The sequence below is a fragment of the Chroicocephalus ridibundus genome, chromosome 4 (genome assembly GCF_963924245.1).
Source record: "Chroicocephalus ridibundus chromosome 4, bChrRid1.1, whole genome shotgun sequence".
NCBI classification, from domain to species: domain Eukaryota; kingdom Metazoa; phylum Chordata; class Aves; order Charadriiformes; family Laridae; genus Chroicocephalus; species Chroicocephalus ridibundus.
Window position 1 is genome coordinate 56,029,533 of NC_086287.1, and position 27,887 is coordinate 56,057,419.

The following is a 27,887-nucleotide window of genomic DNA, read 5'->3' on the forward strand; positions in this document are numbered from 1 at the left end:
ATCACCTCACAAACATCAAATTGCTAGAGCTGAGCTGTATAAATGCTTTAAAGAAAAGCAGCTCCTAGTCACTAAGGAATATTGCAGAAAATTTGCCTTCCAAGCATAGTTATATAATGCCCACTTATTTTAATTAGACTTTTGCTCTCAAAGTCCCACTTCACCTAAGTGGCATGATGACTGAAACACAGTAGTGATCTGTGATAGCAAATGCTCCTTTCAACAGTGACTTTGCCTTTAGTATTATGTCTCTCAGGCGTGCGAGCCCCCAGCAGCTACTTGCAGTGTTGTCTATTATTAGTGCTTACTCAGAATGGGTCTTGTTCTCTGCTATCAGAAGTGCAAGAAATGTCTGTGTAAGCATTACACAGCTTTAATTCTCCTGCAGAAGAGTGGTCCTCCGGGAGGAAAGTCAAATAAACAGCAGCCTAAACTGTACTCCAGATAGCTGAAAACCAGGAGCAGGACCAAACCCAATTATTCACAAGATGATGCTGATGTGAGTCTTTTCTCAGTAAGAAACACCAAGCAGAGACAATTTTTCTGAAGTAAGTAAATTTCAACTAATTAAAGGTTTCCCTTCCTTCCAGTCTTACTTGAGAACTATTGCTGTATTAAAGTCTTTGGCAAGCATGAGAAAAGGTATTGTGGTTATATCCATTAACTCCTCTACCCCTGCAGCCAAATGCTTCTTCTTCCTATGTTTTCTGTGCCACGTCCTGTTGCAGAACACAGAGACCTATTTGGGCAGGCACTGAATACAATTTCAGTGTACAAACGAAAAAAAGAAAGACAAATTATACATTTGTCATATTGTAAAAGGATTATTTGTGTATATAGGTGGCAACAATCCCTTTCTATTTTATGTTCTGGCATTCTTGCACTTCTAACTGAGCAGATCAAACAATTTGTTTCCATGTAATTGTGTTAAGCCTACAGGCGTCTGAAATTCCTGATAATCGTGCTATGCTTTGTTATGATGATGAATTACTGCGTATGTTTCTGCCATGCTCATTAGTCTTACTTTGCAGTCCTCACCCTGTGTGTGCAGTGAGATAAATTGGACATTGACCCTAAAAGACAGTGTCCTCGTGAACCATACTGTTTTAAAGCCACTTTTTTTTTATTTTGTTTTTTGGCATCAGCTTCTCTTTCAATTTTGAAAATAGGAGACATCATAGTTTTTTCTTTCACTGTCTGATTTAGAGACTGAATACTTTATAGAACATGTCACCCATCAGTCAAAAAGCAGGAACTAATTCCAAGAATAAGTGCCTTACAAAAACAATAAACAATCCTACATATAGACATTGAGAACTGTTTTGGAAAAGAGAGAACAGTCTTGGAGCAAAAAGAAAGTGTGGGCTCTGCCTGGAGAGAAGAGATATAGCTGATAAAAATTTAGAAGTATATAGATTGGTGGGGGAATTTGAACAAAGCTGTTTAAGGAAAGAGAATGAGCAAGGCAATAATCGAATGCTACAACCCATAGTGAGCATTTGCAGCAGTTTATTTTACTGAGTGGGTTGTTTACTTCTCAGAGCAGCCTCTGCAGTCAAGCAGGAAAAGAAATGCAGTCGAGCATCTGCTGCATGTCTTCTTTCTCTCAGTGGACACTACCGTTTTTTACAGACGTGACACATACACACAAGAGGCATGTTGGGAAGAAGCTTAAAGACCTTACTCAGTGGTCTAGCAGTATCTAATCTAATAGAATAGCTCACCACCTAATGGATAAGTTTCATTGGGAACTAGACCTGTGTAAAGCTGCATCCGTAATCACATTTATTATGGTAAATTCTTACAAAAATGCTGTAGTGGAAAAGTTAAGAGGAGACTAAATTCACAGAGATTACATGAGTAATAAGATTATCTGAACTTTTTTAGGGAAACTGGTTTAGGGAACTGATTTTTATGGAACATTAGGCTATTGGCAAAATAACTACTTTTTGCTTAGATTGTTTTAATGAAAGGCAGCTTCTCTTTTTTGTCAAATATTGACTGTCAAAAGATGAAGTTGTGTTTCTATGTAGATACACTGCCTCAGTGCATCATGGTTCTTTTGTTGCCTAATGTCTCAATTTACCAAAATTGTGGTGATTTTGTGGTAAGGGGGTCAGCACCAAAATGTCTGAATACATCTAAATGATCAAAGGTTACTAGCTGGTGCCATCCATGTTCCAAGATACTGTGGCGTAGGCAAGCTCTAGCTTGGAGTGTAGCCAAGTTTGCCATCTACTGAGCCTGCATGAAGAAGCTGAGGGGTGTGAATTTTTACCTCAAATACTATCCTATGATAATGCATCTAGATGGCTTGCAAACCAGAAGTGATACGAAACATGGAGTGGGTTAACTCATGACCATCTAAATCTGAATGTGTATCTGTGCCTTAAAATGACCCCTAAACCCCAAGATCGCTCCTCTGTAACCCTTTTGAAAGTGATTACTGGTGCTTTCTGCTTGATTGGTTCAGAAGACAGCGTATGCAATACATCCTTGTACTCTTGAGGAATATCTGTGAATGAGCCTGTGCTGTGCTTTTCTCCTGTTAGTTTCTTCTTGAATTATAGGAGGAAAACCATCATAAGCCACTTCGTATGAGTCCTGCATGCACTGTGGCAGTAACGTGGCCTTTCCAGATATAGCTCATCTTCAAGTTCCTAAATTCCAGCGATTCAGCTGGCAACTGCGATACCTAAACTTGTTATACCTACCTTTAGGAGTCTGTGGGCTAGAGGCTTGCTTCAGCCACCCACACACAGGAACTGGTGCCATTTCAGGTGCCTGAGAGTATGTGAGGCACCCTGATGGTTCTGGGAGACCTGTTGCTAGTGGGAGGACAGGCAGGTTACACTGTCTCATCTCAAATGGCACTGCCTCCCTCTGTGTGGGCAATGGATTGAGCCCTTGGTATCCAAGCCCTTATTACAGTCAATAAAAATCAAGCCTGGAGTCACTGAAGCCAAGCGAGTGATTCAGCTCAGCAGCTGCTGGTTCCCTAGGTCAGGGTGAACTGAATAATGCTCTATGTTGCACTGGCTAGATTTCGACTGATGCATGTGTGTGTGCCTACATGGAGATAACTGTGTTTAGATAGCCTAAACACGAAATATCTCGAATGGTCAAGAATTAATTTTTAGACTTTGAAATGATAATTGTAGAAGCTTTCTTTCAGTACTAGTACAGAGCAATCAGAGTACCTGTAAAGTTTAAAGGTCTCACGGGGAAGTATCTGTCCTATGGAAGTTATAACTGGAAACAAAAGGTATTTACCTGGTATACAAAAATTAACAAATAAGGCAGACCAACTAACAAATGACCTGTCAGCAAGTTCCCAAAGGAAAACAAGAGTCTATTGCTTTAAAATAAGTTTTTTTTAAAATGCTAGAAGACATGCTAATGATCGGTAGAATAATGTCAGAAGCTGAACACGAGCTAGGTAGTGTCACTGCTGGTTTTGACTGCCCTTATCCCAGCAGCTTTGTGGGGTGTGATTTCCCATTCCTCATTAATGGAGAGCTAACAGGGAAAAGGTGCACCATTTCTTTCTGTAATAGATTTTTTAGGGACTAAAGGGTTGAGCTTTATGTGCTGTTTCTGTGCTACAGGGCTGGCCTTGTTGCACTGAAGACAGAGGTGCGGTAGCATTCACATGTGCAAAATTTAATTACTCTGATTTATCAACCAATTATTTTTCCTACTAGTTGTATTTAACTGTGGGAGATCTCATCCTTTCTTTGAGCGTAATAAGTGCATTTGCTCCAGGAGGCAATTTGCCATTCACAGATGAATTCTCTTTCATAGTGAGTTTGCCTGTATTTTTCATTTTCAAATGAAATTACATTCTCATAGTAAATTTGAGTGGTAGATTTATTATTGTATGAAAACAGTGAATTCTTTATTGCATGATGACATGGCTTCTGCAGGAAAGTGATTCCCATTCAAACCTTTCTTTTAGACAAGAATGTTAAGCCATGCTAGTGGAAGATGGATATTTTGAGTTTGAACCAGCAAGCTGGAGAAGGTCTTGTATGTAGAGCTTCTATTTCCTCCATGAAAGCACTTAACTTCTAATCTATAATATAAATTACAAACACCATTTCCATTTTTCAGCCATTCAAATGAATTAAGGAGTCTTCTATTTCCAAAATAGTTGGTATAAATGCCAACATCCAAGAGATGGTTTGAGTCTGTTTCTGACTTGCACAAGAATTTCCTGTGCAGTTTCAGCGAGGGGACAGCATGCCATCTTCTTGCTATTACCTGTGACTAGCACAGTGCTCGCTATATTTACTGATGATTCTCACACCCATTCAGAAGCATCTAACTCTTCCTAGCATCATAGGAAGAGTTTGTTTGTGCTATGTATGTCTGTGGTTTCTTCTGAGGGATCAGATAAATCAAAGGAGGTGATTCCTGTTCTGAAAAAAACAGGCTTGATGGGGGAAGTGGGTTAGTTAGGTTGCCCTGTTTCCATTGTCCTGGGGATAAAGACAGGCCTTCTTTGAGAGCCTTTAAAAAGAACGATTGCTGATGAACCCTCAGTCACAGGATAGTTGGGTTTATATCAGTCACAACAAGTGACTTGCATATGGCAAAACTCCAGATTTTGGTGGTGAGGGTCTAGAACCTGACAGTGTCTCTCATTGGGCTGTAGAAGCTGATTCCATCTGGTTTTCCCTCCATTCCCTATCTTTCTATGCACACTGAACATTTCCCAGTATTTTGTCCATTTTACTTTTAAGCATATTCCATTGTGAACTTCTATTTTTCGCATTTGTAATTTCATATTATCTATTCTAAAATATTGTGCAAAATTGGTCTTTATAACTTCCAATTCATGTGGAGCATCTCATTATGTTCCCCTTTTTACCAAGCCTTCTTAGACTTCTTTGCATCCCTGCTTATCACATACATGTAGGGTGGCATCTTACAATGCCTGTAATTTAGCTTTCACCAAATCCATTTCCCACACTCTTGACAGCAGAAAACAGCCTAATTTTCATTAGAAAAACCATTCAGTTGGAACGAAAATAGTTAGGATGCAGCAGAAAAAAAATAATCCATGTGGACCACAACAGGAGAGAAAATGCTCTTCACATAGCTTTTTTTTGCGTTTGCTTTCATTCTTGAATGCTTCAGAGTTTTTGCTTGATTGATCTGTAATAGATGCATTTAATGTAGTTGCAATCTAGGATTTAGAGGATCTCACAGAGTCACAGGCACTCGAGGTTAGAAGAGGCCTCTGGAGACTCTGCAGTCCCTCCAAACCCCTGCTCAAAGCAGGGTCAACTACAGCAGGTTGCTCAGGGTTTTGCATATCTCCAAGGATGGAGGCTCCATAACGTCTCTGGGAAATGCATTGCAGTATTAGATCACTGTCAAAGAGTTCTATTCTGAAGTTTGAATGGAATTTCTTGTATTTCAGTTGGAGACCACTGCTTCTTGCCCTTTCAGATCCTTGTGCATAGCGTTGCGGTACAACATTGTGAAATAAAAATTCATTAGTATCTTTGATGGTACACTGAGGGAACGTTTGAGTTAATCTATTTGTAGTTTCCCAAATGCTAAGGCCAGAAGAAACCATTGGAGCCATGTAGTCTAACCTTCAGAAGAAAAACCATGAAGTCAGTGTCAGTAATTTCTGCATAAAGCCAAATAATCATCTGTTGCAAGACAGTATATTTCATGGGATGGAATTCTATCTTCTAGACGCAAGAAGTAATTGAGAATCACCTGCATCCATTGGTGATTTGTTCTAGTAGTTATTTGCCTTTATACAAAAATATAGAGAAAATGAACTTATAAGTTTACAAAAAATAAAGCAGGAAGAGACTTGGGATGCCACCCCCATTACCTGAAGCTGTGTCATTTATGCCTAGGCCTTTTTTGATAGGTGTTTGCCTAACTTTTTCCTTGATAAACCTCAGTGATGGAGATTGAGCTGTTTTTGTGGACAATTCTAGTTGTTCACAAGTTTTTCTAGTGTGTGTCTTTAAATTTTTCTTGTTGGCATTTAAGTGTGAAACTTCTTGCTTTGTCCCGAGTGGTCACAGAGAATTGCTTTGTCTCTTGCTGACTGCTACCCTTTGTACATCTGAAAACTGTTAAATCTCCTTTTAGATTTCTCTCCTTTAGATTAAACGACCCCTTCAACCTTTCTTGAACAATGTTTTCTTGAATTCTGTCGTTCTTGCTGCTCTCTTTAATTTCTTCCAGATGGCCTGGACTATTCTTGAAGAGCAGTGCTTGTAACTGAAAATGTACTCCAGTGGATGCTGCAACAGCCCTTTGGCAACGTTATTGGCACACACTCAGATCTGATCTGCTTTAATCCTCAGACCTTTTACAGCCATGCAGATCTGTCATTCCCTATTTCCCTGTCCTCTGTTTATGTAGTGTAATCTCAGTGTATAACTTTACTTCCCACCCCCTGCTCCTGCCCATATCAATTCTGGTTTTGCAGGAGAGTTCTCTAATCTGTCAAGATTATTTGGAGTTTTAGTCCTAGGACTTTCAGTGCTTGAAACTTCTCCTATTTAATAAATATATTCTATCTATAATGTCCTGCAAGTTATTTATAAAAATACAGTATGAGAGTAGATTCTGCAGAATTTTATTTAAAATATCCTTTCATTTTGAATGGAATAGCCCAACATAGTTGTTGGTACAACTTCCAACTCCAAAAGTCATTAAGCTGTTTGTTGAAACCAGGACAGCCTACCCCAGGAAAGTTAAATATATACTTACCATATTTTTTCATGTTCTTCCCTGACACCTGCTAGTGGCTTCTGTTAGAGAAAGGCTACTCAGCTCAGTGAAATTTAATTTTGAGTTACTATGGTTATTCTTACTTATTTTTCCACTGTTACATCTAAACAATTCTGATCAGTTTGCCATAAAAAGAAATGGGTTCGTTCAGTAGGATTTGATATTGAAAGGTCCGTGTTGGCAGTCACGGACTGCCTTTGTCTTTGCTGTCTTTTAGCTGTTTGTGAATGATTTGTATGACCATTCGTTCCAGGATTTTTCCAGAACTGAAATAAGGCTGAGTGTTTTTTTCTCCTCTTTCCTGCCTCTCCTCTCTTTTCCTTTTTTAAAAAATAGATGTAGGAGTGGCCTTTTCCCAGTTTTGTGGTAGTCATTTATCAGCCCTGGGATAAAGAGTTGGCTGAAGGGAAATACCCACAGAGAATTTTCAGTGAGCCTATCTTATCTTGAAACGTCTCATTTACCTATTTTCTGATCTGTTTGCCACTGTTTTGGTTTTATTAACTCATCTCTCCCTCTCTGCTGCTAATTTTGTTAGCAGTAAGATCACAGTTAACATTTTTAGTGAAAACAGAAGCAAAGATGTCATTAACACTGTGGCCTTCTCAAGATTCCTGTTGAGGAATAGATCAACGTTTTTCTTAATCTTCTCTACTTATAACATAACTCGTGAGAAAATACTCCATATTTATGTTTTGCCTTTCTGATTTTATCTGTACACCATTAACACTCTAGTTCAGGATATTTTGTGCCTATGAGTGTTCCTTTTTTTCTTTTGTGGTTTGTGGTTTTTTTTGGTTTTTAACAGATCTACCTGCTCCCCCCAATTCCTTTTGCCCTTTTTACTGACATTATGTAAAAATCTAGTACTTGCACCTCTCAGTGTTTACTGCACTCTGCTGTCTTAAGCTCCATGATTTATGATGTTTGTGTTCTCCTTTCTAACTGTCTGAGGATGGTTAGTTCTGTCATCTATTTCATGGTCATTCTCAGACAAGTTACTTTGCGTCTTCACGTTCTCAACCAGTTCTTCCAGGCTGGCCAGAAAGACAACCGGAAGACTTTTTCCTTTACTTGCTTTCTTCATCTTTCATAGAAACAAAAATGTCACCAGGACATTTCAAGGCTTTGCTGCCAATATATTGCTGCTACCTTCCTTTCCCAGTGGTTGTCTGGATGATGAAAGAGTTCCACCACAAAACTGTCCTGTGCTCTTCATGTTTTTGCTGGTTACTCATAAAATGCCTCATCAACCAGGACTTTGTGACCAGGCCCAAAACATGACAGCATCCTTTTACCTTCAATGTTTTAGCAGGTCTTTATTCCTCCATCGCCTGGGATTTAGAAGAATATCAGTATATCCTTGATACATAGAGAAACATATCCTTTGTTTTACTTTTCATTGAGAGCTGAACAAGATATATAGACTTATGTCTGCTAAATAATTAAATTGGGCAGTACTGCAGCATTCAAACGCTGATACCTTTTGAGTCAAATTATCTGTTGGTATAACTCCGATGACTTCAATACAGTTTCTCCAGCAGAGAATGACCTACATTTTCCCCTTGAAAAGGAGGAAAAAATATGCAAGTCTTTTCTTAAAATCTGAAGTTAAGTTTTGATTTGAATGTGAGAACTCACAAAACATTTGTGATATCTTTTCTGACCCATGTTAATTATTACTTTAAATGTTACATCCAGGATAGTTCATAGACCATAAATAGTAGTATTTTAGAGGAAAAAAAAAAAACCTGCAAGATTATGAGAGCAAAGACAAAGCCCAGAACAAAGAGAATCACTTATCAGGTCTTGTGGATACTACATTAAAAGGCAATGAGGATTTCCCTTTAATATGATTAATTCAGATTTTAATAACTAGGTTCTTCTGCACAACTGCAGTCAATTTTTTCATCACCGGTGTAGAAATTAAAACAAAATGTTCTTTCTAAAGATGAACGGAGAAAAAAAATATAATATTATTGACTTCCTTAAACCTATCTCATGTGATGGATGTATGAAATGGAAATAATATAGAAATTCCTTAGACTGTGACAGGAAATACAAATCATCTGAATGGAAAGGAAGTTGCACTGAAATATAGACATTTCAGCAGATAATGAGTCCACTACAAAAGGGTCTTCTGTTAAGTACTTCCTATAATTCTGTTTTCACTGGAGCACCTGACAAGAGAGAGAAAAATGCATGTGGATACATCACTTTTTTGTTCACATCACTTTTTTAGTTTTTAGTAGCTGAAGATATATTCAAGCTGTAGGCAAACCAAATGCAGTGAGGGTTGGAAGGACAGAAAATTCTGTGTTCAACCTGGAGTTACTGTTTCCTGGTTAGTACAAAACCAAACAAAACCAAGAAAAACTTGCATAACTGAATTACTGATACTTTAGTTTGAGTTAACATTATCCAGCCACAGTGATTGGAGGTATCATACCTAAAAAGATCAATTGAATGTGTCTTCTGGATCTCAAATGTGATCAGGGAAGGTCTACTAAGTTGTAAGTTTAGTTCTGTATTACCTCTATTCTGTTTCAAATATATTTTCTTGGAAAGAGGTCCTGATGCCTAGGGAGACATTGTTAGGGCTGGGAGGGGTCTGTTGACTGGAAGTCTCTTGTTTTATCAGGAAAGGATGACCTAGGAAATAGCACTTACCATGGCTTTGAAAAAGGTATTCACACTCAGTGCTGGTGTCTGGGCTTGTGGGTTTGCACATTGCATGAATAACACAACATCATGGGAGTGTGCAGAGAGGCATAGAGGAAGATTCTTTCTTTAAATTCAATGAGCTGATCTCAAAGATATTGCCCACCAAATCCAGACAGAGACTACCTTTAGTAATGATGGTAGGTCTGAACACAGAGTAATTTGTATTCTCTTATTCCATACGGCGATTGCTAAGATGTACCATCTTGCTGTTAAAAGGGGAAGAATACCTTTGTTTTCTTGTAAAAGCTTGGGTTTGTGTTTTTTGTATGTTTGTTTCTTTCGGGTTTTTTTTTTGGTTTTTTGTTTGTTTGTTTTAAATAAAATCTGGGTCTATAATAGGAAGGAAAAGGGACAGGCTTAAAATTCTCTCAATGCTTTGCACAGAATTTTTTTTTTTATTCTTCTACTGTATAAATGCCCAACACCAAAGAATGAAAGAATAGGGGAACATTCTCAAAGGTCATACAACTGGAGCAAAATTTCCAATGCCTGCAAAAGCATCACCTCAGACAGAAAGAAGTGCCGTTCAAATAAGTGTTTGCCTTTTTCTGTGGAAGTAATTGGTTCAGGTTGTTTAAAACCCATCCTAACAGGCTGAAAATGATGTCTCACTTGCATTTGCAAATGGTGATCTGAAAAAAGAAGTTCACAGAGCAGCAGATACCAAAACTAAAAACAGCTTTGGAAATTTCATTGTAGAACACTTGAATATAGCCCTCCTCTGTGTTTAATCTCTGTCCCTGTTCTTTTTACTTAAAGCACATCTTGTGCCTCATGTGCACTGGAAATCAAATTCAGGAATTACATAATTGGCTACAAGAAGAATGAGAGGCTGCCTTAAGGGGTCATCTCCTTTTCTGCCGCTTCACAATAAATCTGAATGAATTCCTATTTCAATGAAAGTGGTCACTAGAGGGAAATAGAACTGAATTTCATCCCTAGATTTTAACACTGAAACTGGAAAACTTAAAGTTAATTCCTAGGTGAGACAGCAAAATATCCTAAATGTGCTTTTGGTGTACCTGGTTTACTTAACAATAATTTAGAGGGGTTTTTATTTCCTTAAGTTAAGCTATTATTATCTTTTCTCCCTTTTTTTTCTTTTTTATATTGCAAAAGCCCAGATATAATAAATTTTGAGGGCATGGGAAACATCAGACTTAAGGAGAAAATATGATATATTGGTTATAACTTTCTGCAGCATAGGCCCACAAAACTGCTAAAATGAAATTTTTGTGTTGCCTTATGCTTTATAACATGCCCTGCTGGTGGAAAACCATGCAGCTTTCAAGTTTTTGATGAGCAAAGCATCTGTGTTGTGTGTTGAGTTGGACTACACATAATATGGGCTCTAAGACTGTTGTATTGGAAGGATTCTTTTTTTGAAGAGTTTTTTTATTTTTTTTGCTTAGGAAAGCCATATCAGCCTGTTTAATTTTTCACACCTTCTCTTGCTTTTTATCTAATAGTTATTCTCTCATGATTTATTAAGAAGTATGGAAGATATGTTTTGTTAAAACTGTAGAGAAATCAAGTACTATAACAACGAGATATTATATAAAAGGATAGAGAAATATGTATGCAGATTCTTGTGGAATTTTTATGTGTTTGCTGCATATAAATTAGCCCTATAACTTCACTGTAGAGAGAGAAGAATAAATAAGTTCTGAGGAGAAAAAGTTGAAGTTTTAAATAACTTGCTGAAGGAACAAGCTGAAAAAATGGGTAACAAAAGGGGGAAAAAAATATATTTTCTTGGGTTTAGTTATGAATACCACTGTAGTTTGTGATATATACATAACTGAAAGTGTAAAGACTGAGATGAACAGCATTCTAAGAAATGGGCACATTAGAGAAAACCTTTCTGTAAATTCGATATGACTGAAGGCTCTCTTCTTTTTCTGGATTTCATTACAAAAGCTTTGTGAAATTCCACTAAATAATAATTTATTACGGAAACTTTACATTAAAGTGTATATGAGAACAGAATTCACCTTATTTTATTCAGCTTGGAACAGTTTAAATCAGAAATATAACTCTTCATAATGATCACCCAGGCAATGCTATTGTATTTTATGAGATTTGGTTGGGAGAAGTTTGTACATTAGGTGTTTAGAAAGAGAAATACAATGTAATAGATGAAATACATTGCAGAACTAGGTAATTGTTCTTGGTATGTATGCATACTTGTTAAATTATTCCACAGTCTGTGAAACAAAATATATTTTTGGGAAAATATTGCCCGTTGGTTCTCTTCATCTTCATGAGCATGTGTATAATATATTACATTAAAAAACAAAACAAAGTGTTAGAAGAGCATTAAAGTTGCAAAGAAAAAAACCCAACAAACCCAAACTTGAGTATTGAAGATTAACAAAAGAACATGAATTATCACCTAGTTCCTGATAACCTCAGAGAAGCGGACTGTTTAGTGTGCAATTTACTGTGTATCAAATTAGGATTGCAATTAGGGGCTAATCCTTCGTAGTAAATGGGACTTTCCTCATAGATTATCACTCCTCTAAAATATAATCATTATCCCATTTAAACAAAAAAATCACCCCTCCAGTTCTCCCTCCGAAAACCCCCAAATCACCTGCACATATTAGAAGCTGTAATTTGTTAAATACCTGGAATTTCAAAATACGTGGACAAAATTTTTTCTCTTTCCTGTAGTTTATCTGTGAAAATATTACCTGGTCTTTATTTCATGTGGAGTTTCACATGTACGTTTAAGATCATAAGGAGATGCTGTATTGACGAAACAGTATATGAAAATGGTATTCAAAACTGTGTATGCCCATGGCTGTATAAAGATTGTATATGCAATTATAATACTGTCACTGACTGACTTTTGGGATCTTAATCCTCCATTTTAAGACTATTTTATGGCAGCTGTTTGATCGAATAAGTACTGGATATATCATTTGAAATACTTTGCAGAGAGTAATACTATTATCTAAAACTAACTGTGGAGAAAAATGTATGCAGCTGAAGGAAATAGGCCTATGCAGACCAAAAGAACCTTAATGACTTTGTCTTCACAGGAGATAATATTTTCTTCACAGGATGTAAAGATCTTTTTCATCTGGTATTAAGTATTATAAGACATAGGAAAACTCACAAACGAAATGTGGAAACAGGATGTTTTTTAAAAGGGTGTAGCTTTAAAACATATATCTTCTAGTACACAGTCCTTCAACATTTATGGAACTGTTTGAGATTTCCAACAGGTCTAGGCATGTGTCTGCAAAACAAATCTTTTAAAAGTGATTTAGTGCGACACTCCTTGTGCTCCAAGAAAGATGGCCAAACCCCGCTTTGTTGACAATAAGCCTTACCCTGTTCAAGCTACTGGAACGGAGCTGGTCAAAGCAAGGGCCCCCATCAGAAGGCGTCACTGCCCAGGGGCTGCTGATGGAGAGAGGAAGACAACGTTCAACCATGAAACTGCTGCGGGACAGCAGACACGGATGGTGCTCTCTGGTGGCTTTGCTGAATTAAGTTTTTCCAAAACTTTCAGCCATTATATTCACAGAACCTTGGTCCTACTGTTTCCCGCAAATTTCAGGCTTGTAATGGGATTACAAGCCAATTCAGGGGGTCTACTTTCATTTTCAAGCAGCTGAAAGTATCGACCCTTGCCCATTTTCCTTCTCTAAATAATTCAGGTTTATGGTAATCAACTAAAAACATACTTTCCGTTAGATCTGCTGCGTTAAAACCAAAGGAACAGGTCTTTTCTTTCCTCATGCTAAGAATTCATAATCACACTTGAACAAGATAGCTTAAAGAATATATTATTTTTCATAAACTGTAGGAGAAAAATAAATGAAAAGGAATAAGAAATTATCACTTGTGAATTTAGATACAGAGTTTAGAAAAATACCGTGTTAGCACAAGAAGTTATTTCTTTAACGTAAGATGGCAAATAGAAAAGCTTGAGCTTTTATGGCTCTTTTGAACCCAGTTGATAAAATACTTCGTGAAATTTAACTATTTAGGAGTGTTTAGAATTCAAAACAACTCTTGGTTAAAATATTCATGTTACTGAAGGCTGCCAGCAACAGGAGCTTAAGACGAAGAGTGGAGAAAAAATACATTACTTAGTTGGATCTGTAGAAATTATTTGATGTAGTTAGAAGGCAATTTCCTGAGCTGGATTTTCTCCAAAGTTCTGCAGTTGTCACCTGAAGCTTATGGGAAAAGCCACGGGATCTTTCATGAGCACAAGTTATTGTTACCTTTGCTTTAATGCCTCAGGCCAGAAGATTCAGGATAGTTTTTCTTGACAAAGTGCAGGGTACAGTACAGGCGTGGGTAAAAATACTATTTATTTATTCCTTGCCTGTCATAAGTTTCTGTATTTTGCTATTCTTGGATAAACAGAAGAGATATTCTTAAAAAAACCAGAATAACTATACAAGAGATCTGGTAGACTAAAGTCAGAGTGTTAATCTTCAGTGGGGATTGTTAGTTAAGGAATAGAGAGCTAAGATTGCAAAAAGCTAGTTTGTAATGCGAATGATACTAACATTTATGAAATTGTAATTTTGCTTTCTAATGATGTCATAAAGTGGTGAGGCTCTTTAATAGTCAGTAGGGGAAGTATGCAAAGCATTATGCCAGAACCCAGTGTAATCTGCTTTCGAGAATAAGGATAAAAGTACAAACTGAAGACCAAACAGCAGAAGATTCTGCAGGAGTAAGAAAGAGCAAAACATGTGAATGGCAGTCTAGAAGTGGACTGAAAAGCAAAAGCTTTCTTATGGATAAGAATAGTTTGACTTCAGACAGTGTTTTCCATCTGTGGGTTGCAAAGCATTTTACTAATTATAATGAAACCATCACAATGTCTTTTTTGTAGGAAATAAATATTATGTCTGGTTTGCATATGGGTAATGATGATGATACTAGCTACTCAGTCTTCAAATACTGCTCTCAACTGCTCCCTTCAAAAGCTGCAAGCTAAAATAAAATTGAGCTGTGATGATGAAAAAATGACAAGGTTTTTGGAATGAAATCCTTTTAACCTTTCCAGATTATTTTTTATATGACGGTCACAGGAGCGTGCTTACACAGTGAGACTGCTCATTGTGGCTGGTTAAGCCATGTTAATTAGAAACAGGTCTACACAGTCATTGTTATATTCCTTTTTATATGTAGCTTGATTGATATATGATGATTCTGTTGAGTTAATGAGTCACGTGAGATCCAAACATACTTTCTTTTTTGTTCAAATGGAGTTTAAAAAAATGTTACTGCGTTTACGGTTCAAAATGCTCAAGAAAGGACTGTGGTCACAGGCTCTCTGTAATGCAAATGTTGTCCTGAATGAATGATTAGGCTGAATCTTTCATATGCGATCTTTTTTCCACAAATCCAAACATCTTTCCCATGCAATGCATGTAACAAACCAGCAACTGATACAAAATATCTGCAGTTTATTTATCTGTGGAGTTTTTATCTGTGGTTTATCAAGCTTCCAGACTAGCATATAGTGAGAATGATTATAATACATTCATAATATTTAAGCACTGTCTTTTCTTGAAGGTATGAAATTAGAGAAAAATTGAAAAGAAAGAACAACAAAGTTAGCACGCTAGTAACAGCCTGTTCCTACAGCTATGCTTAAGAGAAAGCTGGTGCTTCTGGCAAACAGGCAAAACTGGGTCGAAGTCAAAGGTTGACTAGATGACCTTCTGAGGTTCCTTCCAACCTCATTTATCCTATAAGCCTATGGTTTTTAGAACACTCTTTTTGTCCTGTACGTGGTTGCCTTTACAGCCAGGGTTGTGATCCCTTTGGGATTCTAGTTGGGCAGCACTGACACTCATAGGCCTTGAACATGCAGCGCTTGGTGTAAAACAATGTATGATATTAAAACTGAAGCAAGGAAAAATATAAATTGGTATGTTCTTGTGGGTCAAAAGAAGTTAAAAAGCTGCTACTCGCAGCTTTTGCTTACCAGCTATGAGCTGGAAATTGCCATTCTGGTCAGCTGAGATACAGTAGCCATCCATAAGAGCATACCTAATCCATATCAATGCAATGCAAAACTGCATAGCTTAAACTGCTCCTTTGGCAGCTTGTCGGTGGTGACTTTTAATTTAGGAATGGTATTGAAAGGATGGGGCAGTATTTTCTGAAATTGCTCCCTCTCAGTTTGCAAGAACCCACCCGGGTTCTCAGTGAGAAAGTTCTTTGCCTCTAAGTATCCAGATTCCAAACACCTGTAGGTCATGTAGCAAACGCTAAAGAACTGAAAGAAATGCTTTCAGATAAACTTCAGTAAAATCTTTGTCCTGAAAGATTGCCTAGAACTGTTTAAAAAGACGAACAACCAAATTCAGATAATGTTCACCTTCTTTTTTCAATTATTGCCAGTGATTGGTTTCTGGAGAGTAAATCAGAAGGGAATTTGATCCAGGTAGTTAATTCTATGAGATGATCAAATTGCAGTTTGGGGAATCTTCTTCCTTTTTATCCAATTCAGGTAGTTTCTGACAGGATACCAGGCTGTTTGCTTCACACCTTTGTCCTTTTGTATGTGTTTCAGCGCTATCACACATGGCCCTCCTCAGCCTCTATCTCTGTTCTCTCTAAACCTCTTCCTTCAGCCTTTTTTCCCCTAACATTTCTACTACTTCTTTGTCCTAAGCCTTTTCACCACTACTTTCATCTCTGAGTTGGCCATCAATTATCTTTCTTCTTTCTGTTCCACCTCCATTTTTTAATTTATCTTTTAACTTTAGGGGGCTGAGGGGTAATTGAGGACTTAGGAGTTTTTTTGAGAGCTGATGGTCCTAGCTTACTTCAGAGTGTGATGCACTCTTGGACCCTCTATAGTTCATGAAAGTTTCTGGCATTATATCGACGTATCCTGACAGCTTATTCTAGTTATCCTCCCATTCATCACATGCATGATGTCTGCCACAATTGTGTTGCAACATTGTCTTAAAGCAGGTGAAAGACCAGAGTAATTTTCCTTTGATGAAGGAGCTTCTGTCTCTTTGTGGACCATGAAAAAATGCTGCCTTTTTCTCAGGCTTGGCTTAGGTATTTGAGCACTTGAACACTGAGCATAGGACAATAAATAAAAAGCTGTTTGTCAGTTGAGATTCATGTTGACACATGCATTGGTGTGATCTAGATGTGTTTACGTGTATGCTCTACTCTTTTGCAGGGAACATAATGTACTTTGATCTCTAGGGGAATATCTCAAGATAGCCCAATGGCAACCTGTCCAGCTCTGCAGTGTTAGAACTAATTTTGTATCTGACATAAAAGAAATGTTTTAGCAAGCACTTGAGCTTAATCAAAACCAAACACAGCTGTTTAATTTCTTGCTGCTGTTGCTACTACTAGAAATGATCACAAACTGTCATTTTAAAATATGGCTGAACTTAAGCCAAAACCGAACCTTAAGCGTGCTGACTCAACTTCCTCATTCTTACGTATAGGGACTCATTCTTTAAGTACAAATAAATTTATTCTGGATATGAATATGGATATGCACAGAGTGCATCAGGATTTATGTTTCTGGTTGGAAATAAAAGTAACATAATTGTTAAAGACAGCATTTTCCACCCCTGTTTATGTCGGTGTTCCTTGTTTATTGTTTCTTCTTACAAGACTCTGCACCCTGGACAGTGCTAACTTTTAGTAGTTGTTATGTTTTTTTAGCATTTTCTTTTAGGTCTTGGGACCATTTTGCCATTTGATTACGTTTCACCAAGGAAATTGTGCAGGATATATTATTTAGTGAAAACAACTTGCCAAAATGCATAGAGAGAATTACTGTGGCAAGGATTGTCTGAGCAGGATAAAAGGAAAAAGTCTATTTGGAGGTCTTTTGTGCTCAGGGAGATGCATGTATTATCTAAAATGAATTGATCGCAGTCTGTCAAAGGGTTTTTTTCTTGCTAGAATAGTATGTGGGAAAAACCAAATGACACAATACAGCATTATGTCATGCTTGCTAGGATGCTGGCTCCTTGAGGGGCTGTATACCCTCACTCAGTTCCTGCTGACTTTCAAAAGGAGCTGGAGACACTCAGAGTCCTTTCTGGGACACTCGGACTCTCCTGGGATGTGAGGGGGATACCCATAAGTCCTCTGCAAGGGTAGTGTCACCTTCCTATGCAAAAACAACCTTTGGAGCAAATTCAATTTTTTGCAGTCAGTAGCTGAAATGCCATGTCTCATGGAAAACTATAGATCCTCTAGTGTTATTAATATCCTCGCTTTGGGACATACACACACTGACCTCTATTCCTAAAATGTATCTTTGAGCGCTGGAAGTATTTTGTACAAAATATGAGGCAAACATTTTCACACAAGGATTATTGGACCTGATGGAAGAGGGGTAATTCAGACATTCAAAATAATTTCTAGAGGCAGGTGTACTTTGTAGTGTCAAAACATTGAGTTCTTGATACTTAACAAGATAGTGACAAATTTCATGGTAACTGGCCTCTGTTTCTGAAAGAAGCTGCTGTTATCTTCTGTCTCTCTAATTTTTTCTCCTACTGTGCAATCTTAAAATGGTCCAGCCTTTCCAAAGTCCATTCAACATCAGACCTCTTCAGAGGTTTCTCAGGCTGAGAACCCAAAATGCCTGGGCGTGCTAAAAAGACGGCATGCGTGTTAAGTGCATTTAAAAGTAAAATGTGAGTTGAATACAGGATGGGAGATTTGTGCCATAACACCAGAGACTCTGTTGCAGTGACAAAGCTGGGGGTAACCCTTCATCTGTGGTATCAATCTACCGTAGTGAGCAATACACGTTAGTGTGCAGAAAGCGCTGCGTGCTGTATCGGTGGCGGTTTATTTTGGGGTGAAAGTGCTGATTGTTCTGTAATAGTTGGTGCAACTGTTTTACTGTGTTTTATTGTATGTGATGTTCTGTCAAAGGCTTGGCTGGAGAGCAGCCCTGTTCTAGTGGGAAGTCTCCCGAAAGGAGCAAACACCCAGCTAAATTTCAGAGTTGACAAGGAAGAGGGACAATTTCTTAGGGACCCAGAAAGGTCTGAGTGGAGTCGATGTGACTCAAAATGTCGCTGAAAGTTGCTGAACTGAGTGGTAGGCTGGGATTTTCTCTGCAATGCTCAAAAAATTGTGTTCCTACCTTCCTGTCTGCAGTTTTTCCAGAGGCAGTGGGGTTGCTGAGCATCCAGGAAGAATATTTGCCTTCCACCTGGGCATCAGATATAGAGAGGGAATTGCCAGCGTATGGGACATATGAGCAAATACTTCCCCTACAAGATCAGTACCCAAGGCATTATCAAAGGGCAGGCAGTTTTCCATGCACATATAAGCTTAGGATGCTTGGATTGCAGCAAAATACAGAAACGTGAATATGGCAAAGAAAAGAATATGCAAACTAAACTTCATGCTACAGCTTTTTCAGGCAAAGCCCTGAGCTATGAGTGATTTCTTCTGTGCCAAGGATGTGGGATTTGCTGTATCTGGTGTGTGGAGTTCCTCAGACCTCAAATGTGAAACATGACATATTTTTTTTTCCCCTTATTTTTCATATTTTCCTTGTATCACACAGATGCACATTGGCTTCAGCCTCTCTGTCCTCGGGGATAATGGAAATAGGCGTTAATTTTAATTTTTTCAAAATGTGATGTTTTCACGGATTAGAAGGGGTAAGATCAATCTCTGCTTTGGGGAAAAAAACAACCCAAGAATTAGAAGGGTTTAAATTCAAGAACTCTCTGTTCTGCAAGATTTGGTGGCACTGCAGGTGGGCAGTGTGTGTGGAATGTATGAAAGGTGACAGCTGGACTGTAAATTCATGCGGCTGGGGATTTTCTTTGTTTTATGCTTGAATAGCATTTGTCTCAGTGGCATTTTGGTCTGTGACTGGACTCATCATACAAATAAATAGAATGTTTTCTTTTTGGCCCTGAAGGGAACAGGCATGTGTTTGTGCTGCAGACGTTATTCGAGGAAATTCAGACCCAGCATCGCACTGTTACGTCCAGGAGAGCTTCGGGTCAGAGCAGGTTTTGAACCAGCTCCTTCCAAGACGTTCTCGGTGACTTTGCGGTCTAGCGATGCCCAGGGACACAGGAGCCAGCTGGCAGAGGTTGTCCCCCACAGCCTCTCAAAATCTGTTTTCCTGGGCTTCAGTGGGATTTGAATCAGGGTTTTTAGGCTGAAGTTCCCATTGCTTGGTGCCAGTAATTGGGTCAGTTATTCCAAAGTGTTCAGCACTTACGACTCTTGTAACAGCCTTCGTAGTCATTTATTCCAGAGAGCCCTAAGACCTGGTGTGTTTAGGCTATAGAAAGAGCAGTCACAAATGTGTTTATTTGTATCTCGGGGATGCTGCATTATTAAATGTTCATTCTCCACATATGCTCCAGACAATATTGGTAATGATAAAACGTTCTGTGGTACTGATAAATGCTGCTTTCACATACACATCTCCGATAGATTTTTGGAGCTATCTGATAACGTTTCTCAGGGGAGCAGAAAGAATTACAGTAGATACATATACTGAATTTTCTTTCCCTATTCCTACCTGTTTGCCTCTAATCAACAGAAAGCTTCTAATTTCCTTTGCACTCTGGCATGCTAGAAATTAACGGAGTAAATGCACATGCTGTTTTACTTTGCCAGCGACTGGCTTATACAACAGATTTTTACTCTGTAAGACAGATTTTGCTGTATTTGTGCTTTTTTTCATCTCCCCCTGAGGAGTATTAACTCAAAGCAATCGCAAGACACCCATCCTTGCCTGCTGCTTCTTGAACTGCTATTTCCTCTTCTTTGCTTCTTCCTTCACTATTTGAAGCTTTTTTTTTATTATTTTTAAGAGGAAAGGGCAACAACCGAAGAAACCTAAAGGCTGTCTCCTTTGCTAAAATCATAACTATTTGATGTGAGAAAGCTTAAACATGTAAAACACTTTTGTTTCTGTAGAATTTACTTTCAACAGCTATGTTCTTTCTACCCAAATGAAGATAGGTAGAGTGCTCTGTGAAGTGCAGTATTGGAAAAGGAAGACGTGTACATGCTTGGAAAACGCTGAGCTGCTCGTGAAGCTATAGACACTGCATGTTTATGACTTGGTTTTCTAAGCGATCTCCAGAGCTTGGACGGATTACAGTGATATTTTAACAAGGCTGCTGGCATCCATCACCAGCTTTCACTTACGGAGAAAGCTAAAAGGTCGAAGAATGTAATTATTTCCACGTAAGCTAAATGCTAGTGGGTGATTGTCGTGAGAACTTCGATGCTTTAAACTTCTTTGTCTCCTGTAAGGCAAACAGGTAAGTCTCACGGGCTTCTCTTCCAGTGTTCATTTCAGTTAAGGGAGCAGGGGCTGGCAGGAGACTGGTGTCAGAAGGGAATGTGTTCCATAGGAAGCCAAATTGTATTTCTTAAATTTTAAACATGCAGTATTGGATGTTGTCTGTCAGGTTACAAATCCACTGCCTATAAGCTGAAATGTTTCTGAGAAATATTGTTGCTTTCCATAGCCAAGACTTGACTCTCATTCCAAATTAATCCCTAACATATGCAACTATTGTATACATTTATATACTATTGGAGGACGATCTGTGCGTAGTGAAAGATCTGTGTCTAAATCTCTTTCTGTCATCCTGTAATTACTTTTAGATTGATTACTCTGGTTAAAACAATGTTATTCCATATGATAAGTGCAATTAATATGTTTAGGATTGTGCTTTCTAAGGATAATTTTTGTTGAACAGTTTTTTTTCCTGAAAACATGATTTCCTGAACTGAGATCTTTGGGCAGCTTACGTTTCAGAGGAGTTCTGCATCACTGTAGAAGTACTGTGGTAAACAAGGGGTTTCCTACTTCACAAGTGGGAATCTAACAGCATCAAAAATAGATATTTCTTTCCCTTTCACCCTTGAAAGAACATTTATTCTCTTTGAGTAATGGCACTGCTGTGCCTCTAGAGGTGAGGCTTACAATTTGAAGACTTTTAACATAAAAGCCCTGATTACCATTTAGGAAAAAAAAAAAAAAAAGACCCTTTGACCATGAATAGTTATTGTCTTAATGAAGATTTTTTGTTGTCCTCTGAGAACATTTGCTAGCTGTAAGTATTATTATTATTGAAGGGCAAAGATTTTACATGCTTCCTAAGATTTTTGTTTACAAGAATGACTATCACAGAAAAGAGTATTTTGAGCCAAAATATAAATATTCATACTTATTTTTTGGTTTAAAATATGGTTGTTTACAGAAAGCAATTAATTTAAGCTATATTTCCAATCTGGCTATGAAAATTGAAACAAAGCCTGCTGGCAGATATAATTACAAATAAACTTCTAAGAATAATTAGATGTGTAATTAACAGAAGGCTGAGTTGTTATCACTTTCTCCTCTGTACAATAATTCTGCATAAAAACATGAGAAGTGGCTCTTATTAAAATCTCACAGCAGATCAATCCACAAAAGGGAGTGAGACATTAAAACAAAGCATTCCAAGATGTGCAAACACTGTGACTAATTAATTAAACAGAGCCCAGCACTAAGGAAAAGCTTAAAAACAAATGGAATATTTAAGAAATACATATATTGTAAAAAGTTAGTATGTTTTGGCTGGTTTTGGTATGTTTGTTTTTTTAAAAAGAGGTATCTCAGAATACCTCGTGGATCTATATTTGTATATTTTGCTTTTATCTTTTGGTTCTGAGGAATCCTTCTGAATACTTGTGCGTTATTCATCTGTAAACTTTTCAAAATATTAATCAATGGAGTGAATAATTACTTAGGAAGGATTTAAAAGAGCCTGACAGATTATGCTGGTGGAGTTTGGTTTCCCCCCAGCTAAGGGACATTCTCTGTCAAACTTCGGGGACTTGCTGAGCTGTTCCCAGTGACTTTCACCAGAAAGCTGCTTACAAGGACGCCTCTGCTAGTGGCAAACAGAAACACAAACCAAACAGACCAATGAGTCTCTTGTGAAGCAAAGAATAAAAAGGCATGTTTTGAAAGGCTTTACCAGTCAAAATACTGGGATCCTGGAGAATGATGGTATTCGGGATAGAAATGCCAGCAGTTACTTAAATCTGGCATCTGTCAAATTCCTCAAAGTGCATTTACTCAAGTCCTGTGCAGTATCATGCCAATACTCATACTCTGCGTTTTGGAGTATTTGATAATGTTTAGGACTACTTTGGCCACTGTGCAGTATTCGTTCTAGCAGTGTCCTGTGTAGCATAGTTATTAAGAGCTCTAGGTGTGAATCATATGAATATGCAGGTTATTGTACTTAATAAGTTAACCCAGGAAAGGAAATTTCCACTTCTTCTATTAAAGGCGGGGGGGGAGAGAAGAAAGAGAAATAAGAGAGGAGAGAGAATGAAATTTTTGTTCTATGGTATTAAATAGTAATGTCATGTAATACACACCCAAGAGCTTAACAAAACCATAGTAGGACTAATTTAGCCAGTGCCTGTCTAATCTTTCATTAGCATACTATTATTTTTTTGCCCGGTGGGTATATTGCCTGTTGAGAAATCATGTGGATATTTATTCAGCAGTAATAACTGTTGCTGCTTGAGAGCTTTTTTTTTTTTTTACCGTGTGTGAACATGGTTATCTAGAAAAGGATTTCAGGCAGATGATCACCCTTGGGATTCAATGAATTCATGTGTTGCATGTCCTATCTTACTACATGGCTGTACAGCAAGATTACTGTTTTTCTAATGAGATTCCAGTCTGAAGAAAGACACTGCAAACACATCACCGCCTCTCAGAAAATAGGACCTGTCTTCCGGGTGCTTTAATGTACACACAGAACTAGTTTATTTAAGCGGCATTAGGGGTGCAAGTCTGTCTCCATTTGGTGCAACAGGCTAGGCGGTTCTTGCCTGAGACTGTGCTAATCTCCTAAAAACACAGCCCAGCCCTTTTCCCCCAGAAATCAGGGAGTGTTTTGCTACCTAGGTCAGAGGAGTAGGATCAGACCATTTGTTTTGGCATGTAGCTTCTGTTCAGTATTGATGACCCCCCAAAAAAAAGCAACTGCCACTGCATCTTGCTTATACAAAATGGCATTTTATGTCAAGACATCCGTTTTTAAAATAAGTTGAGATTATTCCTTTATGTTCCATTTGTGTGCTAAGAAGTTAATTTCAAACCAGGTTTTCTTTTCCAAAGAAAAAAGATACTTAGCGTATGTATTTTCTGCAGTGAATCTGGCTGTGCTACTAGGTAGGCAGTCATATTTTCGGGCATACCTTTTTGATACAGCTATATTGAAATGCTATTTTTAGTGTTAGGGTGATGTAAGGGAAGCAGTGCTACGTTATCGGTACGTAGTGAATTTAAACTGAAGTTAACTTTGCAATGAACAGTTATTGTTGTGTATCTATTGTTACTAGCTGTACTGACGGAAACTAAGGTCTATTTCATTGAAATCACTGAATGTAGGAGGTTTACTTTTCTGTAAATGAAATTCGAATCATTAGAATTTATTTCAGACTAACTTGTGAAAATATGAGCAAGCCCAACAATTAGTAACCACAAGCCGTAACCTTTTATCGTTCCTTAGTCAATTAGTGGTTAAGTTGTAGTAAAGCAGCATTTATTTAAAAAGAAAGAGAACAACACATCTAAAATGTTCTGCATTTTACTGGCTTTACTTACCATTGGTCATACTATTTTCTTACTATTTCAAGTTTTTGACGGCTATCATATCCTAGTCTGATTTGCACTGATGGAAATTAGAAAAGAATGAGACCAGTTACCATATAGAATATTGAAAATAGTTATTACAGTAATATTATAATTTAAGTATGTTAGAAGTAGTTTTTAGGATGCTAAGTGTACTGCAGATAGTTGGAACTATGTGTGCCGCCTCTGTCATGATTTGGGATTTTTTTTTTGAATGGTCTATTTCTTACGGTTAGATTTTCCAATTAATTGATGATGATGATCTGGAAATGCACTCACTGAAGCTCAGACTCTCATGCCTGTGTTATGGCATTTAAACTAAAAAAGGCAAGAAATCAATTCAGTTGTTTGTGCTGCAATTGACTGAATAGTAATTGAGACACAGGATATTGAAAGGTCAAAATGAGACACATATCCAGAAAACTCCTTTGCAAATTATTTTCATAGGGTTTTAATTAAAATTTGGTTCATAATTGAATTATATCTTTTATTTCATACTTTAAATAATTTCCATGATCTGTGCACATCTTTGTATTCATGTTAAAATTACTGTATCCTTTACATACAATACTGTTTTTAAAAATCTAATTAAGTTCTCAAATGGCAGCTACCAGAAAAGGTGCAACTTGCAAGGAATAAAGTGATGGTCTCTGTCAAGTATTAAACCACGATTGAGATGAAGGTCAATGTTTTGGTAAATGGGCTATTTCATTTGCTTCTAGTGGCCAGGCAGCTGGGTGGAGTGGAGAGGAGGTTTCCCCTGTCACTCAGCTCAGAGCCCGTATGGGTGGCCCTGTGGGCAGGCATCTCCTGGTGACAGTGGCTGCTGAGGTGGTCTGAGCACCCAAGGAACAATGCTGGCACACCTCTACTTCCAGCTCCCTTGTCTTCCCTGCTCCTGACACTTGCAGGGAGATTTCTGGGAGATTTTTGTGCTTCAACTTCTTAAAGCCTGACAGCCGATGCCCACATCTTCCAAGTCCCCAGGGGCCTCTGCTCTGCTTCAGTCTAGGTAGGAGACAGCAATTGCCCAGCACGGTAAGGAGCCCGTCCACCCTCCATGTCTTCCTGGGGACTTTCTCTAGTTATCAGGTCTCAGCAACGTAGAGGAGCCAGTCTAAGATCTGGAATGGGCTTCTGCCCAAGCGGTTGCCAAGGCTTGTTGCATCTCCTCATTATTTTGATGCCCAAGGTCTTGCAGCATGGGCCCTGTCTGGCTACGGGGCTTGAACATGGAGGGATGCAGCCGGTCTGATTCAGCTGCAGTAACCTACGTGGTTTTGGTCGCACACCAGTTGTACCATTCCCCCGGGGGATGAGGGCTGACTAGGTACTAGCTTGCTCTGGTTCTTAGTCTCACAAGGCACTTGTTTTCTCAAGGAGGATAATGTTACTATTGAAAGGAAGGTAGAAAGGTGGGAAGAGAGAAGATAAATAGAAAATGGAATAGAAACAGAGCATGTGTATTAGTCAGCCTTTTCAATGCATAATAAAAAGCATTTATATGAGATTAAATTCAAGCCTTGTGTAGGTGAGAGACACTGCACTTGCTTTCTGTAAGAGACTGAATTTTATCTAAGCAGCTTTACATTTTCTAAAAAAAAAAAAAAATAAAAATTGCACAAATGTCGATATCTCCAAACCTACCTCTCCTACGATTTCTTTTAATAATGTAATGGCTCCTTCTTACACGCCAAACAGTTTGCCTTCATTCTGAAATCACCAGTTGTTGACTTGCTTCCTTTCTGTGGTTGTTTTGTTTTATTGCTTTGCCCTTCAACTGCCCTTCCCTAGCATTTTTTGTGATATTTGCTCCAATACAGAGAGCTTCAACACTGTCTGGTATTCCTCTTTGTAAAAATAAAGTGCAAAACAAGGCACATTAAAATATTAATAATTTGTTGTCACACTTTTTAAAGCTTGTACTATTGAGGATAAAAACGGGCACGGGCATGCATGTAAAGCAGTAAAAGTGGAAAAGATAAAACATCTACAACTTATCATGTTGAAACAAATCTTCCTTTACTATGTGTGTGGTGAAATACGTTCACGTAGACTTAATTTCTTTGTGAGAATTTGGGAAATCTCTCCACCTCCCTTTGTTCCTTTAGTCTAAATGTTCATATGTTTTCCAGCCTTTCATCACTCCCAAGCACTTACTCCGCCCCCCCTCAATCTTTTCTCTATTTCTATATCTACTATCTACTTGAGTTCTTGTGCTAGCTTCCCTCTTCTATTTAGTATTTCATAAATTGTTATACAATTTCAAAGGAAAAAATAGTCTTTTTTTCCTTATGCCCTTAAATTGAAACATCTTCTTCCACAGGTTGGAAGGACTTATTGACAGAGACACACAACCTAGCTGTATCGAATCTCCCCCTTTCTGTCACCCTATTTCATTCAGAAAAGAAAAAAAAGAATATTGAAGCACTATTTAACATTATTATCATGGCTAGATGAAGCAGTGCCCCCTTGTTTTCCAGTTCCTATGTTACATGGCTCACTTCCTAAGTGAGACACTCTCTTTAGTACCTTTTACTTTATCACGCATTACTGTGCATCCTGTACACATGTAATTTCACACTCAGTTTTCTGTACTCGTATGACTCAAAGGTCAGCGTGTGATTAAACCATTCTCTAAAAAATTGACAGAAGAGTAAAGGCTCAGATAAGTTTTTAATCTAGAAAGGGAAAAGACTGAGAAGAAACACAATTAATTTTATATACATAAAAGGTATTCGCAAGGAGGAATGGAGGAGATCTATTCCTTGATTGTTATGAATAGTGTGTTTAATTTTGCAGCAATGGAGCTTAGAAATACCCTTTTTGTAGTTATAGTAGTGAGGCACTGGAATAAATTGCCTTTTATAAGCATGGGGAGTCCAGAAAGGAGACCAGTAAGCACTGGTTAGAAAGCCATTTCCCAGGACTGGCATGTGTGTGATTGATCTGCTGTGGGACAGAGATGGATTAGCTCCCTTTCAACCCTGTTTTTTGTCATTCTTCAGCACTTTGTTGCAAGCAAGTAAACTTGTGGGCTAAAAGAAGCAATGTCATATACACAACACAACAAAATACACTATTTGCATCAACTACTGCTAGAGGAAACTTTGTTGGATTTATTCCCGTCCAGGAGCGAAGATTAGGTACTGTGAAAGATAGTCAAAAGAAATGTCCGAAGAGTTAGAAGAAGAGATAAAGGGAGAATCACTGATACCAAATTAATTACATAAATTGGTATGACCAAGAACAGTCTATGTTTATTATGTGTGGTTTTAATATGTTTTAATGTGTTTAAGCTATGTTTAGTATGTTAGAAGACTTCAGGAGACACATTTTCACGGATCAGGTGAAGTACAGGATCTCTTGCTTGGAAATATCCTGCTGTATTCTGTTGTTGCAGGAGGCTAAATGACTTTCATTACTAAATCAATACTGAAGTTCCCATATTTCTTTGTGTGTTGTACTTGAGGGATTAGGAATACCTAGTATATGCTCATATCAAGAGACGTATTGGATGAACTAAAGTCTTGCTGTTTCATACTGCAGCTCTGCTAACCTGATCTAATGGTCCTTCCTGAGCTTTGAGTATACATGAAGCATCTGGCTTTGCTAAGAAAATGAGGCTAAACTGAGTATGGTGGGGCTAAACTACTGCCAGAAAAGTTACTTTTGCTTAAGATAACCTGTCACTTTTTCACAAAGACCCTGTGTTTGC

The 27,887-nt window shown here is 38.0% G+C and overlaps 1 protein-coding gene across 9 annotated transcripts in view; it reads left to right on the forward strand.

The window, feature by feature from the left end:
* Positions 1-27,887, forward strand: part of TUNAR (TCL1 upstream neural differentiation-associated RNA) — a 171,444-nt gene that overhangs the window by 104,874 nt on the left and 38,683 nt on the right. For 4 of the 9 annotated variants that reach the window (XM_063332745.1, XM_063332750.1, XM_063332744.1 and 1 more), the window contains one exon: positions 20,475-20,783. The exons of 2 other annotated variants lie outside the window; for them this stretch is intronic. The gene's annotated coding sequence lies outside the window, so the exon portion shown is untranslated. Of the gene's footprint in view, positions 1-388; positions 549-20,474; positions 20,784-27,887 lie in introns of all 9 variants that reach the window. 3 more of the 9 variants (XM_063332751.1, XM_063332746.1, XM_063332747.1) reach the window with 2 other exon arrangements.